The sequence below is a fragment of the Lissotriton helveticus genome, chromosome 1_1 (genome assembly GCF_964261635.1).
Source record: "Lissotriton helveticus chromosome 1_1, aLisHel1.1, whole genome shotgun sequence".
NCBI lineage: Eukaryota > Metazoa > Chordata > Amphibia > Caudata > Salamandridae > Lissotriton > Lissotriton helveticus.
Genome location: NC_136057.1, coordinates 829451157 through 829467685, shown reverse-complemented (window position 1 = coordinate 829467685; position 16529 = coordinate 829451157). Strand labels below are relative to the sequence as shown.

Here is a 16529-nt window from a genome sequence, read left to right as displayed (position 1 = left end):
TGCTTCTGAACCCAAATTGGGTTGTGTCAAATAGCTGACGGACCAGCAGGAACTGAGCAAATTGCTGGTTCATGGCCTCTTCAATGGCCTTTGCTGGAAGACGTAGGCGTGAAGTAGGCTGATAATTATTTGGAACTTTCAGATTCCGATCTCCCCTTTTTTGAAAGGGGAAGAATGGATGCTGCCATCCAGGAGGAAAAAAATTGCCTTGTTCCAGCACTTAATTAAAGATCATGGTCCGCTCCATATCCATGATATCTGTGGCGTGATTAATGACTGTTGGAGGACATGGGTCATGAGGTGACACCGATTTGGTAGCAGAGATAATTGTGGCAACTTGTTCTACAGATAGAGGGGAGAAATGTACACATTTAGGACCTTCCTCCACTGTAACAGTAAGTGTGGGTCTTACTGTACTATGAATTTATGTATTTATTTTATTTATTTATAACACTTGTAAAGCGCACAAATACCAGTCGGTGTCCTGGCGCTGAAGTGGTAACTCCCTGAAGTTCAGACATTCATGTTAAAGGGAAAAAAGCCAAGTTTTAAGATTTTTCCTGAAGGCCAACAGGTTGGTGTTTGATTTAAGGGACAAGGGGAGGGAGTTCCATGCTTTTACTGCTCCTCCCACAAAGCTCCTGCCTCCCCAGCGTACTTTTCTGATCCGTGATGTTTTAATCAGTCCCATTGTGGCAGACCTCAGTTGTCTCCCTGGTCTGTACCACTGGAAATGATCCTGGAGAAACGCCGGGCCCACACCATGCAGTGCCTTAAAAACAATGCAGAGGGTCTTAAATAAAATCCTCTTCCTCATCGGGAGCCAATGCAGCCTCTCCAGTTCCTTAGTGACTGATGAAAACTTGGACAGGCCCCCGATCAGGCGGGCAGCTGCATTTTGTAGGACCTGAAGTTTGTAAAGCACCCCCTGTTGAGCCTCTAAATAGAGGCTGTTGCAGTAGTCAAGGCGCGAGAGAACTAGCGCCGTCACCACTGTTCTCCTACTTCCCTCTGGCAGAAAAGGAAGAACCTTCCTAATGGTTTTCAGTATCCAGTGTATTGAGGAAGTCAGCGCCTTGACCTGGGGTTTAAAGGTCAGTTGGTTATCTATAATAACTCCAAGATTCTTCACCTTTTGAATTATGTTTTGATCAAACCTATTGTAGATGTGGACTACTTTATCCAGAAAAACTAGCCAGTCTGTCACAAAATGTTTGGCTAATATTAGATGGATTATTCCTAGTGGGTCCAGTTAAAGTGGCGATTACATGGAAAAGCTCCTTGGTGGAGTTATTGACCGCTTATGTTTTCCCAGTGCAATACTGGTTTTATTTTTTACTTGAACACTAGTTCTTTGTCTGTTCAGGCTGACATTTGCTCCTGCTCTTAAACTGCTTGCAAATGAGAATAGGTATTGGCTATACCAAGAGTTCTGGTTTACATTTTAAGTCATGCCTAATACATAAAAAGCCACCTTTTGTGATTAAAAAAATTGCTTTCTGTGTACAATGCCTCTGTGAGATACAGAATTTAATGAGTCATGTTTCAAAGTTCTTTTGCTATGTAAATTGTCCCTCATGCAGTTCAATGTAAATATTCAATAAGAGGTGAAATAATACATCAAAAACCCAATAGCAGGAGGAGGAGCTTGGCGGGCATCCGTGATGGCCGCGTGAGCACAGCGCTCCCCGGACCCCCGCCGCTCCCGGCATAATATCCTGCATGAATCCTGATTTTTTTCGCGAGGATTTGTATAGAGGACGTTGGGCTGATCTACCTGGACTTTTCAGAACTTTATTTTGACACCGGGTGCCTGAGTTATGGTGAATTGGACTTTTGGGCTCCGCCCTTGAGGTGCGCCCGGGACTGGGTGAGGTTCGGTGGCCGTCTTGGAGTTGAACAACAACGGCAGGGGGATTGGACTTGTGGGTCCCCTTCCTAAGTTTCGGTTTCGATTCTGCCTCTGACTGGGACATCGGTGAGAGGGTCGGGCCAGAGCTGGTTCCAGGACACGCGTCGGCTGTCGGGCCTTTGGCTGGACTATTCTTCTATTTGGCTGCCCCTCTCCTAGTGATACCCTTGTTGTGGTCCTTTGGTCCCGAGGCCTCCATTTCTGGTGCCCGGTCCGTTGACCCTGGTGAATCTCCTTGTGACGCATCTCCAAAATGGCGGGCAGAGGGGACCGGGAGACGCGCAAGACGAAGACACCTCTGCGCGGGGGCCCGGTCCAATCTAATGTTATGGACCGTTATACCCATTCTAAGGGGTCCCCCGGAGCTGCCCTGCCCGGTCCCAGTGCGTCTGACCACGTCGTGGATGCGTCGACGGAGCCTTCCTTGCAGGACATCATGGGCGCCATTTCTGGCATGAAGGAGTCAATAGGCCAACAGTACGAAACCTTGGCCCACAAAATTGACACCGTGGCAATCGAGGTAAACCTAATTCGAGCCGATCTCTCCAAAACGAACGAAAAGGTGCAGTCGTTGGATATCAAATCATCCAGCCTCACGGCGGACGTCTCTGAGATACAGACAGAGATTGGCAATCTCCGTAGGGTGAACGATTTCATGACCCGGCGCTTGGAAGATTTTGAGAACAGGGCACGTCGCTGTAATGTTCGCGTGGTTGGTGTGCCGGAGAACCCAGAACCCCACTCGGTTGATCTCCTGGTTGAAGACCTGATCCAGAACCACCTTTCCCCATCTGGCCTTAGTAAATTTTTCGCAGTGGAGCGTGCACATCGTGTTCCGGGGGGCCAGGGTAAGCCAGGCGCCCCGCCGAGACCTATTGTTGCAAAGCTTTTCGCCTATAGAGATCGGGACGCTATCCTACAGACGTCGCGGGTGAAGGGCCCGGTGGCCTTTGAGAATGCCACGGTGAACTTTTATCCTGACTTTTCCCAACAGGTCCAGAAGCAGCGGATGGGATTTCGTGGTGCCAAGAAGCGCCTTAGGGACATGGGGATGCGTTACGCTATGCTCTTTCCGACCAGGCTGCGGGTTCAGTATAATGACTGAACTTTCTTTTTTGATCGGCCGGACGCTGTGAATGACTGGCTGGACTCCTTGCCTAGCCGACCTCCTGAGACTGAGTCCGATGCCCACCCGGGCGGTGCTGAAGGTGGTGTATAGAGCTGAACATTTCGTTTATGCCTGGTGCCTTGTTTTGAATAACTCTTCCAGGAGTGTATGCCTATGTTCCTCTATTGCTTATGTGATTTGATGTATGTTCTTTTTCTCGTCATTGGTCTTGATCGGGGTGGCGGGTGGGACGGAGCCTTTCCTCCTCCGGGGTCTTTGTGTAGAATAGGGGTTCTTGGGCGACAGGCACACTGCAGGTTGGGGTGGCTTTTTAGCTTTTTGCAGGGGTGCAGGGTGGGGGGTGTTTTCTTGTTGTTTGGGGGGTGGGTGGTTTGGGAGTTCGTTGTTTGTGTGTTCTGTTTTCAAGGCGACTTTATCCTGTATTTGAAGAAGTTTCTGGTGTCATGCTCATTGGTGGGGGGTTTTGGCTTTGTTGGGTGGGATGGGGGGTAGCGGGTTGAGATTTGTTTCGTGGAACGTTAACGGTCTGGGAGATCGTATCAAACGAAGTGTGGTGTTGAAATGTATACGACGTTTATCTCCTGATATTGTTTTCCTGCAGGAGACTCATTTGGTAGGCAATGTTTGTCATGCAATGAATAGGTGGGGCTATCGCCTCGTAGCGCATTTGGGGTTTACCTCGGGTTCTAGGGGTGTGGGTATCCTTGTTCGGGCGTCCCTCCCCCTAGCTATTGATGATGTGATTCAGGATGATCGGGGGCGATATGCGGTCCTTGTGGGTCGCTATGAGGGTCGTGCCCTCTCCTTATTTACTGTTTATGTGCCCCCCCGGCTTGCAGACTTCTACCTTTTCAGATTTGGGCCGTGTCTTGTTGGACCTCCCAGATAGTACTCTCTTTCTGGCTGGTGATTTTAATTCGGTCTTCTCCGGTCTCCACGATCGCCACCCCCCTAGAGATACTCCTGCGGCCCAACAGTGGTTGGGTGGATTTTTGGATACCTTTGGCTTGGTGGATTGCTGGAGGCTTTTGCATCCTACTCAGCTTCAATACACCTTTCACTCTGGGGCCCATGGGAGTCTGTCTAGGCTGGATTATTTCCTGATGCCTGCGGCTCAGTCGCCTGCGGTGCGTGAGATTGTACACCTACCCAGGGGTATCTCTGACCACTCTCCGCTCTGGCTTCGTTTTGAGGTTGGAGTGGAGGCAGTGGGCCGGGTGGCTCCCATCAATCCGTGGTACCTTACCTCCCCCGAGACCCGCAGCCTTTTGCTTAAGTCTTTGGACGCGTATTTTCTGGATAACGAGGGGTCGGTTTCCTCAGCTGTGTCCCTATGGGAGGCCTTTAAGACGGTGATTCGTGGGCAGGCCCTCTCCCTTATTGTTGAAGCTAAGAGGGCGAGGAATAGGGAGGTGGTGGATCTTGAGGGAGAGATTTCTGCATTGGAGGATGCTTTGGAATCTGGTGTCACGTCTGCGAAACTCCACGCCCTGGGTCTGAAACAATTTGCCTATAAGTCCATGGTCACGGATGCTGCTAAAGTGATGTTTCGGGAGCAACAGGGTCGTTTGTATGATGTGGGTGACAAAGCGGGTAAATTGTTGGCGTGGCTGGATAAGAAGGAGAGAGCTAATCGTGTGGTACCCGTGATTCAGTCTTCGAGTGGTGAGAGTGTGACGGACCCGATTGGAATAGTTCACCGTTTTGCTGAGTACTTCCGTGTGGTGTATACCCCTGTGTCTGTGAGAGATGTGGCTGACTCTCGCCTTCTATTGCGTGATATAGCTCTGCCCGTTGTTTCCGATTTGGATCGTGCAGCGTTGGATTCCCCCTTTACTGTTGATGAGATAGCTACTGCTATCCGTTCACTCCGTTCGGGCAAAGCATTGGGCACGAACGGGTTGCCAATTGAGCTGTACAAGTTACGTCCCGACAGGGTGGCGCCATATCTTCGCGCCATGTTTCTGGAGTCCCGGGAACGGGGTATTCTCCCTTATGATCAGCGACTGGCCACGATAGTTGTCATCCCCAAGGATGGTAAACCGCGGGACCTTTGTTCATCCTATAGGCCCATTTCCCTGCTAAATGTTGAACCCAAGGTATTGGCGAAACTCCTGGCGTCCCGCCTCCTGACAGTCATTGGTGGCTTGGTCCATCCAGATCAATCCGGATTTATCCCGCATCGCAACACGGCTCTGAACCTACGTCGTCTTCACGGCGCGATTGCGAGGGCGGGGCTTCTGACGGAGCCGGCCATTTTGGCATCGTTGGATGCCTCAATGGCTTTTGACACTGTGGAGTGGCCTTATCTTTGGGCGGCTCTTGAGAAATTTGGTTTCGGGCCTGAGTTTATTGGTTGGATCAAGTTATTATATGCGGAACCTCTGGCACAAGTAGTGGTAAATGGTAGAGTTTCGGCCCCTTTCACCCTTGGTAGGGGTACCCGTCAGGGATGCCCCTTGTCTCCGTTGCTTTTTGCACTCGCCTTGGAGCCATTGGCTGCTTGGCTTCGGTGGGAACCTTCGCTCAAGGGGATTCGCTGGTCTCCGGACTTTGAGGACGCGTTTCGCTTAACGCGGACGACATTCTTTTATATCTCGCCTCCCCGCGTAAATCTCTGTCTGTTTTATTTGACGTTCTTACTTCATTTGGTGCCAACTCAGGCCTCGTTATTAACTGGGCCAAGTCCTGCGTGTATGTTCTTTCGGGTGTTTTACCCCCATTGCCGAGCAGACTTCCTATCCAGGTGGTCCAGTCTGGCTTCAAATATTTAGGGATTTTTATTACGTTGGACTCCTCGCTCCGATTTGAGCGTAATTTCCTCCCCCCCGTTGCTTAGATTGCGACTGGACGTGGCCCGTTGGCATAAGCTTCCTTTGTCTCCTCTGGGCAGGGCGGCCCTGTTTAAAATGATGTCCTTGCCGCGGTTCCTCTACGCGCTCCAGAACTCCTATGACACTATCCCCAAGACCTATTTCCGAGAGATCGAAAGTCTTCAAAGGCAATTGATTTGGGATGGGCGTCCGCGTATTGCCCTCGCGAAACTCACCATCCCTTGGTACGACGGGGGCATGGCGCTCCCCGATATCAAGCGATATTATTGGGCTTCCCAGTTGTCTGCTATTAATCACGTGATGTTTTCACCGGGTCGAAATCCTGCATTCGAGATGGATAGACTCCAGCTACCGGGTGGGGACTTTAATAGAGCGCTTTATTCTCGGTCAGCCGGGCGCCATCTTGTGGGCCCGTCCAGGATTGCAGTAACTGTGTGGCGAGCCGCGAATGTGAGTTTGGGGTGGGAGGATCGAATGACGCTGGCAACGCCGCTTTATGCCTCGGAACGTCTGGGGTGTCTCTGGTCTACTAAGGGCTTCGGCCGCTGGGAGATGATTGGGATATGTAAGGTGGGTGATGTATGTTCGAAAGGTAGTGTGAAGTCGTTCCAGACCCTCCAGGCGGAATATGGTTTGAATGGTAGAGAATTTTTTCGTTATCTGCAGGTCCGGCACGCCCTCGCCTCAGTCTTGACTCCTGATAGGGCCCTGCCCGAGTCTTCCCCCCTCGAAGATAGTGTCCTTGATGGGCACCTGCCTGATAGCACTATTTCCCTGATCTATAAGAAGCTGATCAATAATCGGGTGGACTTATTGGTCCGACTTCGGGAGGCTTGGGTTGGCGATGGGTTGGAACTGGACGACGAGGATTGGCAATCGGCACTCTCTTCTCCCAAGGAGGTAGCCATTCCTGCCCGTCTCCGTTTGGTTCAACTTAAAATCCTTCATCGAGTGTATGTCACTGGTCCGCGTCTGGTAGCGATGGGCTTTTCCTTGGATGGGTTATGTAAGCGTGGTTGTGGGTCGAGTGCTACCTTTTTACACATTCTTTGGGAGTGCCCGGTTGTGGCGGCTTACTGGACTGCTGTGCTTGAGGTGATGACTGCTGTGACTGATGTAGCCCTGCGGCCGGAGCCTCGACGATGTCTGTTGAATGTGTGGGAGCCCACTGACTACTCTGTGGCCCAGACCAGATGGGCTACCTTGGGTTACATGATTGCGAAACGGGATATTGCGCAACTCTGGGGCGCTTCCAGGCCCCCTGAGGTCTCGAAATGGGAGGACAACATGGACTGGTCCATGTTTCGTGAGAAGACTGTTTATGTGGCCAGGGGCAGACCCAGGGCGTGGACGAAGATTTGGGGCCAGTGGAATGAATATCGTGGGGAGATCTGTGCCCCTCCCCTTGTAGGCACTACTGATGTTGTGCTATCTCCCTAGGCGAGCGTTCCCGGAACCCTTTCATACTGTTTTTTTTTTTAATTTCCGATTCTCCCCGCTGCTCCCCCCCCCCCCCCCCCCGACCTTGTTGGAGCCTCGGGCTCTTGCTATGTTCTCCTGATTGTAGACCATCCCCTCCGTTCTTTGGGCTGACCTTGATTACCATGCATTCGCCTTTTTAATGTTTGTTTTTCTTTTTGTATAAAATAAAAATTCAATATGCTCTGTGATATGTTGGGAGTAATGCTTTGTGCTCTATTTGTGCCTGACCACGGGTGTACATTTCTAATTCATGCCTTGTGCCTTATTATTAGCAGCCAGCCCGTGAGGTTGTAGGCCCATTCTTGTATTTTTCTATGCTTGCTCAAATAAAGGTTTTTGGAAAAAAAAAAAAAAAACAATAGCATGAGCTGATAGAGAAATAATTATTTAGGCAAAGCGTAAGCTCACTTTCTGTATTTGAAGGAGTTCAGACTGTCAATGCTTTGGTACTATGTTCCATCTTCTTTCATCAAGGGTTACAGCTAGAAATTATTTCTTGATTTTTTTCTGATACTTCTTTAACTACCCAGCACGTTGTAAAACCTCATTGGTCCACAATATAATCTCCTTAGTGTGGCCTGCCATCACTTGAACTCATTACAGATTCTTATTATGATTTGGCTAAGCTTCCAAAGTGGGTATATGAATAGTTTAAAGGTTCATTTAAAAAGTAATAGAAAACTAACTCGACCCGAGAAAAGTCATTCACGTTCCATATATAATTCAAAATACATTAATAATTTTACAACTAAAGGAAAGCAGTTTACAATGTTCAGCTTGATTCCCATTTATAATTTAATCAACTAGGAAGGGAGCTATAGAGGTGAATTACCCCATTTATGTGTCCAATACTTTAATTTTATTTTAAGTTGATACAATAATTTCCAAGAGGATTGGGTTCGTTGTTTCATTTAAATAACTTTATTTTAATTACATTTACTGCATTGATTTACTTGCAGAAAAAGTACTTGAGTCCTAAAACGGTAAATATTGAGTTTGAATTATTTTTCAATGTAATTTTTATTAATGCAATTGGCGTTATGTTTATGGTTAAAATTAGGGTTAGCATTGAGGTTAATGTAAGTTTTACAGAGTGACATTTATGGTTAAGATTAGGGTTAGCATTGGGGTTTACAACTGTAATTAGGGTTAGAATTTGAGTTATTATGTAAGGTTATCATTAGGGTTAGATCACACAAAAACGGACCAGAGGAAATTTAAAGACCTGCAGGAGCCGTATCCCCACTATATAACTCAATAAACACAATAGAAGGCTACTGGGGTTAATGCTAACGTCAAATGTGGAAGTATCCCTTTCTTTGGATGATTCCCCTCACCCACCTGAAGGTGGCATGCTTAATCATAGGGGATCTCCTCTCCCTACAAACCTAGTCTCTGAGAGGGAGGAGCTCAGGAATGTTTTGAAAGAGATAAGGTAGACTAAACCTCTATGGGCCATATGTATGAACACATTTTCCCAATAGACCTAGAATGGGTAAAACCCTTTGATACATGTGGCCCTATATGAGCTGGGTATAGGGAGGGGTTAAGTGAATAAGTGAAGTGTGGTTAAAACTAGCTCTATGTTATGCTACACAATTTTAATATTGCATAGATGGGCTAGGATTAAAAAGAAAAAATCTTCGACAGAGGGATATTCAATCTGTCAAAAAAGTGGGGAGGTCGACATTTTTCAGCCTAGTGCTCCTCGAAGGGATGCTGCAGCTTTCATCAGGACCACAAGAACGTGAATAAAATATAATGTACCAATAAAGGCTGTATGTTGGACGGTTGCTGAAATATATTTATGTTGGTTTCTCTTTCTAGGGAGTTTCGCAGACCAGTACTTCCAAAGTACTTTCTACATTTGGGTGACAATTCACTCCACCTACTGGTCTTGAATTATGAATATACCACAGCTTTATAAGTTCTACAAGTGCCAAGAACCACTTGTAGAACTTATAAAGCTGTCGTATATTCATAATACTAGAAAGAGAAACCAACGTAAATGTATTTCAGCAACCGTCCAACATACAATCTTTAATATGCATGTTTATAGTTGCAGGATAAATAGTAATCTGGTTTACTATAAACGTGACAAGACACCTACCCTACTTGTCAGATGAGTGCAAGAATACCTGTTAACTCTGTAGCATAACCTAAAGGCAGCATTCAGTACCTAGAGATACATAAAGGTGGTGATGTAACTTTACAATAAAATGTAGTTCCAAAATCGCACAGCGTATACAGTAGATTCAACATGTGTCAAACACACGGAAAGGGTCATTGTATTATCAGATAGCAAAATTAGATGAGGTCAATCACAACTTATAGAGACAGGCTAGACAGCAGACCAGAATTGGAATCCCTGCCATATGTGAGGCGCAATGGCTCGGGCTGCCGATTCTAAAGTTACTCGGACTACGGTGATCATAAGGTGCATGTTACGTCTGCTGTGCTCAGGCAATAAAACATAGCCACAATCTGTGTCCATAATAGGCAACACAGTGTGGTTTAAATTGACACAAATTTAACAAATCTGCCATGTTTGAAAACAAATTGCCAAAGCTGCTGAGACAGAATGCAAAATATGGCATCAGCGCCGCACTAAACCATATTGTCAGGATAGAGATGCTGTTCTTAGATGTATGTTACATCTGCTATGCTCGGGTAATAAAACACAGCTAAAATATGTGCCCGTAATCGGCAATAAACAGTGTGATTTACATAGACACAATTTAACTAGTCTGCCATGTTTGAAAACAAATTGCCGAAGCTGCCAAGGCAGAATGCTAAATCTGGGAGTGGCACCCCACTAAGCCATAATGGCATCTAAATGCTCAGAAACTGTTTTCAAAAAAGAAGGGAGCGTGCTCATAACTTGTGCCTGGAAAGACGCAGTCCTATTGTGGCCCTGTTGATAACTACACCGCTATAGGAAGTTACAAATAAACTTCTGTATACATGCGAAAAGGTCCGCCGTCCAGCTGATAGCGTAATATGTATCACGTCAAGGAGAGTGGGTCTTCCGATTCGGAATCGTTCAAAAGATGGGAAATGTAGTTTTGAGTACCAAATGTTTTAAGAGCAATCGCGTGTATGCTGTTTTATTTCAGTAATGGAGAGTGCAGTGAGACGCGAGAGACCAACACAATCCAGATAGTGTGTCTGATGTAGAGTGTTGTAGTTGTCACCACATGTCTCCTATACGTTTTAATCATTAGAAGCACTGCAAAGAGGAGAGAAAAACAGATGTGGTGGAAAAATCATAATGAGTAGGCAAAGAAACAGTCAATCTGCATGACAGCAGTATATCACAAATGTTGATAGTGGACATATAGAATTCTGACTTTCCCTAGAAAGTCCTAGATGTTCAGTATAGGAGAAAAAATGGAAATACAACCATGTGTAAATATGACTACAGTCCAGTGGCTGGTGATTCTATAGTGACTGTCATTGGAAATCTTACGGACCAGACAGAAAACCAGGAAATTGTTGAGGCCTTGGCTGTCACTTTTGAGTCTGAAAACCCAACATTGTTCTTTTCTAAACTAGAATTGTCAGAATCCACTAACACAACAAGACCTGTGTCTAGGAAGAGAGGTCGTGGCAATCGGCAAGGCAACATGAACCATAACTACCAACAACAAAGGTGGCCACCTGCCCCTTGGGTTTTTCCCATACCACCACAACCATTAATGACCCATTATCAACGACCACAACTATTTTACAATCCCTCTTTTTTTAGGGAAAGGAAGAGGACCTTCCAGAGGAAGGAGAAAGCAGAATAAAGTATGAGTAAACTCACATTTAAACCAGGGACAAGCAGGGAAACGACTTGATCGTCAACCTTAGCAAACGGAATCTCAGTGAGGACGAGCTAGCCCTACTAAACAAAGAACTCAGTTTTGTGCCCTCAGATTTAGGTGACCCTTTTATGATCAATCAAGAATTAGCACAGTTCTTCAGAAAGATTTGCCTTAATTTTTTCTTTGCTGATAAAGAGAACATGACGTCAACAGATCAATTGAAAAACACCACCTTGTGCAAATAAAAAAAAACAACATTCATGCCACCTCCATATGACATACCTCCAGAGGTTCTAACCTTTGAGAAGGCTGTTGCACATGACATTAATCAGGGTCTTTCCATGACTCAATCCCCATTTTGGAACTTGTAAAAAAATCAGCATATGGTACTCCTCAATCTAAGCACTGATGCATCTATTACAATAAAGCCAGCTGATAAAGGTGGTGCCACAGTCATTATGGATACTTCTTCCTATAGTGATGAATGTTGACGGCAACTGTCCATGAGCAATGCTAATCGCCATTTTAAAGCTGACCTGACCATACGTCTCATGAAAACTATTGTGACAGCTGTCAGAGGAGAGAGAACAAGAGTGGATCACTAGCAAAGAAGCTGAATTTTTGGTTAATAGGGATTCAACCATTGCCTATTTCTATGTTCTTCCAAAAATTCATAAAGCACAGAGAACCCCACTAGGCCATTTAATCATTTCAGGAATCTGCTCATTACTGGAGAGCCCCTTTGCCAATTTGTTGATTTTTTTTTTTAATCTTATGTCCACTTGTCCAGGATATGCCAACTTTCCTGCAGGACATAAAAGCAGTCCTAAACTTGCTTCGGGATGTTGATTTTGATAAAGACACAGATGTTCTTGTATACTTTGACGCGGAATCCTTGTATACTTGAAATCTTCAAGATCAAACTCTGAATGCAGTAGAATCACTTTTAAGATCACAAGGCTTGGATTCTATCATCCCCATTCCATTCATCATGAATTTGCTTCACTTGCTATGAAAAAAACAAACATGAAAATGAAGTTTCCTCCAGAACTTCAATGGGCAGTACATTCGCTCCCAGCTTAGCGAATTTGTACGTCCATTCTATTGAAACGGAGTTGATTTTGACATTTCTTAACGGTTTTCAGTCTAATAATCTCCTCTGGTAGCATTATAAAGACGATGTACTGGTCATCTGGAGGGGCTCAGCGGAAAGAATAACTAGCAGTGGCTCAACAATTGTAATGTAAACCTCAAATTCACTTGCGAATTCAGTCGAGATAAACTACCCTTTCTTGACTTGTTCATTTACACCACACCTAGTAGTCTAAAAACAGAATGTTACGAAAAAAAGATCGCTGAGGGATAATTTGCCATTTTGTCAATTCTTACGTGTTAGATGCAATTGTACAGACATCGAGAAGTTCAAGAACCATGCACAGGATTTAGAATGCTAACTACTACAATGCCAATATCCATGCATGCTGATTAAGAAATCGGCCAAACGAGCCAGAAACAACAGTTGTGCAGCTCTTAGAAGCACATTCCTACAAAGAATCGAGTGACCGCCTGATGTGTGAGCACATTTAGCAAAAGGTCAAGTCTCGTACAGAAATCCATTAACTGAACCTGGAATACTCTAAACAAAGGTGCACGTACACTACCCAGACCGATGTTTGCCTTCAAACGTAGCATGAATTTGAAAGAGAAATTGGTACACACCAGACCATGTATCAAGTTTGCCACTTATCCGAATACGATCAGGGACTCTCTGCCTGTGAAAGGCCATTTCCCTTGTGGGTCATGCAGTGTTTGTGCCCAAACACCACATACAACATCTATCGATATAGGCACAGAACGGCTGTGGGTATTACAAGATCTCACAAATTATAACTGAGAATCTGATTTATCTTATTACTTTCCCTTGTGGCCTGAAATTTGTAGAAATGACTACTAGAAAGATCCGCATCTGAGCACACCAGTACAATTCGATGCAAGAAAATCATTAGTAAATTAACCACACATTTTCATGACATGGGCCCAATGAACTTTCATGGACAGTCCTGGACAAACCAGATACATCACGTCCAATTGCCAACATGACACAATTCTTGTTTAGAAAAGAAAATTGGGTTTTCAAACTCAAAAGTGACAGCCAAGGCCTCTACGATGAAATTCCCTGGTTTTCTCGATCTGGTCCGTACGTCTTCAAATTACAGTCACTATAGGATCACCGCCCACTGGACTGTAATCATATTTACACATGGTTGTATTTCTACTTTCTCCTATACTGAACATCTATGATGTTCTAGGGAGGGTCAGAATTCTATATGTCAACCACCTACATTTGTGATATACTGCTGTTATGCAGATGGACTGTTTCTTTCCCTACTGATTATGATTTTTCCACCGCATATCTGTTTTTCTCTCCTCTTTGCAGTGCTTGTAATGATTAAAACTTATAGGAGATATGTGGTGACAACTGCAACACTACATCGCACACACAATCTGATTGTGTTGGTCTCTCGCGTCCCGCTAGACTCACTGCACTCTCCATTGCTGAAATAAAACAGAGAATAAATGATTGCTCTCAAAACATTTGGTACTCAACACTACATTTCCACTCTTTTGGACAATTGCGAAGTGGAAGACTCGCCCTCATTGACGTGATACCTCATACCTTGTGCTGGGAAAGACGCAGTCCTAATGTGTCCCTGTCGATAATCACTACACAGCTACAGGAAGTCACAAATGAACTTCTGTATGCATGAGGGAGGTCCGTCCTCCAGCTGATAAGCTGGAGGATGGACCTCCCGCACGCATACACAAGGAACTTTGGGTTTTCAAATCCAAAGGAGACCCTATAAAGGTACACATTTCAGTGAGCCTTTAGTAATATAATGTTGAAGCTACCAAAGTATAGATATACTATTTACCTCTTATAGAGATTTCAATCAGTACGGCAAATCAAAACACGTTAAACAAATTAAAATTGTGAATTCTACATTTAATTGCTTTTCATAGAGCTGCCATTGCTCTGTGTAGCTTCTGGTACAACCTCACTTGCAATGTTGAAAAGAATTGGTCATTTAGACATCTTGTTCAGTTTCTTTCTCTATAATAAGACTCTCAGATAATGTTTCATTCCATAGTACCCTTGTCATTGAGCCCTGATACAAATATGTAAACCCGGCAACAAAATCCTCACCCAAGTTAATCTTCTCATAATCACAAATGATTATTCACACACGGTTTTATATCCAAAAGCTTTGTCAACATCTAGACTGTTAGTGGTATTGATGACTTTACTAAGAGATGTTTTTAAATTACGTCTTGGAAAGGTCTAAATCCTGACTGAGCACTATTTACTACTAAACAAGGAGGTAATATAATCCTATGCTGTGTATTTGAGTTTTTATGTGCACATCTTCACAACGGCATTAATAGAGGAATCGGGGAAATAATTTGAACATTGTGTTACATAATTATCTAGTTATGTATGACTGTAATAGTTGATTATTTCATTTCCTTTCTCAACTGCTAACATTTTATTCATGTGTTCTCTAGTGACACTCTCCTGGTACTTATATATTTCTCCCTAAATCATTTATCTTAGACAGTTTTAGCAGCATTCAATGTGAGAGCCTCACCTTTTTTCCTTCTCCTATCTGAAGGAGGAAAACCTTGTACACTCGCCCATTTTCCTCCTTTTTTAACAACTCCACTGAGCAGGGAAAAGATTCCTTTGCTTTCTATTTTTAACCTCCATTCTATGCATGCCGTTCTGTATGATGTAGCTACTGCTGGCTTCATTTTTGCTTTCCATGGTTGATGGATGAGCCATCATTTTAAAATTGTTAGGTCATGTTTTCTACACTAGTTGTGGTTAACCAATGTTAACCTTTTAATTTCAGAAGATTCAGTGGCTAGAAATACATTAAATGTGTTTATGGGGTGTGGCTTGGAAGCCTATGATGGCGACCACATTTTAAACTAGATCTGCACTGTCCCGGACATCCTGCTGTATCCTAACTTATCTGGGGATGATCAATGGTGGGGACGACAGCCCACTTGCTCCCCACTGTCTGAAGCTCACCTTCTGCCCTCGCGCCCTTCCCACGGGCTGCTTCCCGGAGCGGAGGAATGGAGAACCGAGAGTTGGGCAGGCTGCCTGGGAGAGCCACTGGCTACAGATTTTGCAGAGATGGTGCGGGGGTGGGGGGCAATGGCCACAGTGACGGAGGGCTTCTGACTGCCTGCTGGATCCCAGAGCCTTGACTGCACCCTGATAACTCACCAGCTGCCTCTGGGACTGAGCGAAGGTAAGGAGAGAACCAAGGGGAAGGAACATGGGGGCCGTAGACCACTGCGGTCCTGGAGGAGGCGAGGACGGCTGAGACTGCAGGGCATGGAGGCGGCCACTCTCTCCTTCTCCCCTCTTGTGTGCTGCTGGGGCCCCAACTCCCACCGAAGGCCAGGGGTCCAGACTAACTGTATGTGGCATACTTGGTCATTGATCAAAAGCCAACAGACCCACGAAAATCCCAACAACCGATGCAGAGGTCGGAGTCACACAGCCATGGAGACTGTGTTGTTGGTGGGGCCCACGGGAGGGGAAACCAGGGAGGCCTCTCCCCCCCACCCCCCCACCAACCAAGAAACACTATGTGAATCCTGGACGGGGTCTAAAGGTGTGGCTGATCTGGTCAGCCCCCAGCTGTGATAGCGGTGGCCCAGAACTGGGGTGGGGCTCCTTCTAGCCGGTGTTGCTCAAGTTAGACTGGTCTGACAAAATCAGACCGTGCAGTCCAGATCTTGAGGAGGGCAGAGTGGTGGAGCCCGGTGATAGTGGCAGCTGACTGGCGGGCTTCTGGCGCAGGCCATGCGGAAATAGACCCAGACTCTGGAGCGACTAACTAGCTGTGGTTATGATGTGAGTAGTGGTTGAGCCGGATCCCTGTGGGAGGGTACATGTACATGCGCAGACTATTGAGATATTGTTCCCTCCTTAACCGCCTGCCTTCTGCAACTCCCCAGTGGGACTGTTCTTCAGAGACACTGGCTTGGCCCTGTATTTAAGCAGTGTCTCTTTTGTTCCAGAACATCTCGGAACTTGGGAGGAGAGTGAAAACCAGAAGGGCCCTCACGATGGTAAAAGACAAGGTGCTCACAGGTCAAGGGCACATCGACAAATATGCCAAGCCTGTGATGCCCTCTGGGCCGACTGAGAAGGGAGGCACTAGACTTTGCTTCCCCACCACAGGATGAGTCTGTTTCACCAGCTATCATCCTCCAGGCAATTAAGGATACTCATAAGGACCTGAACTATAGGAACGGTGGCGTGGGGGTGGAGGTCTCCCTCATAT

General features: G+C 45.8%; 1 protein-coding gene across 7 annotated transcripts in view; it reads left to right on the top strand.

Moving 5' to 3' along the window:
* Nucleotides 1-16529, top strand: part of C1_1H12orf75 (chromosome 1_1 C12orf75 homolog) — a 338893-nt gene that overhangs the window by 127722 nt on the left and 194642 nt on the right. The gene's annotated exons all lie outside the window — the stretch shown is intronic.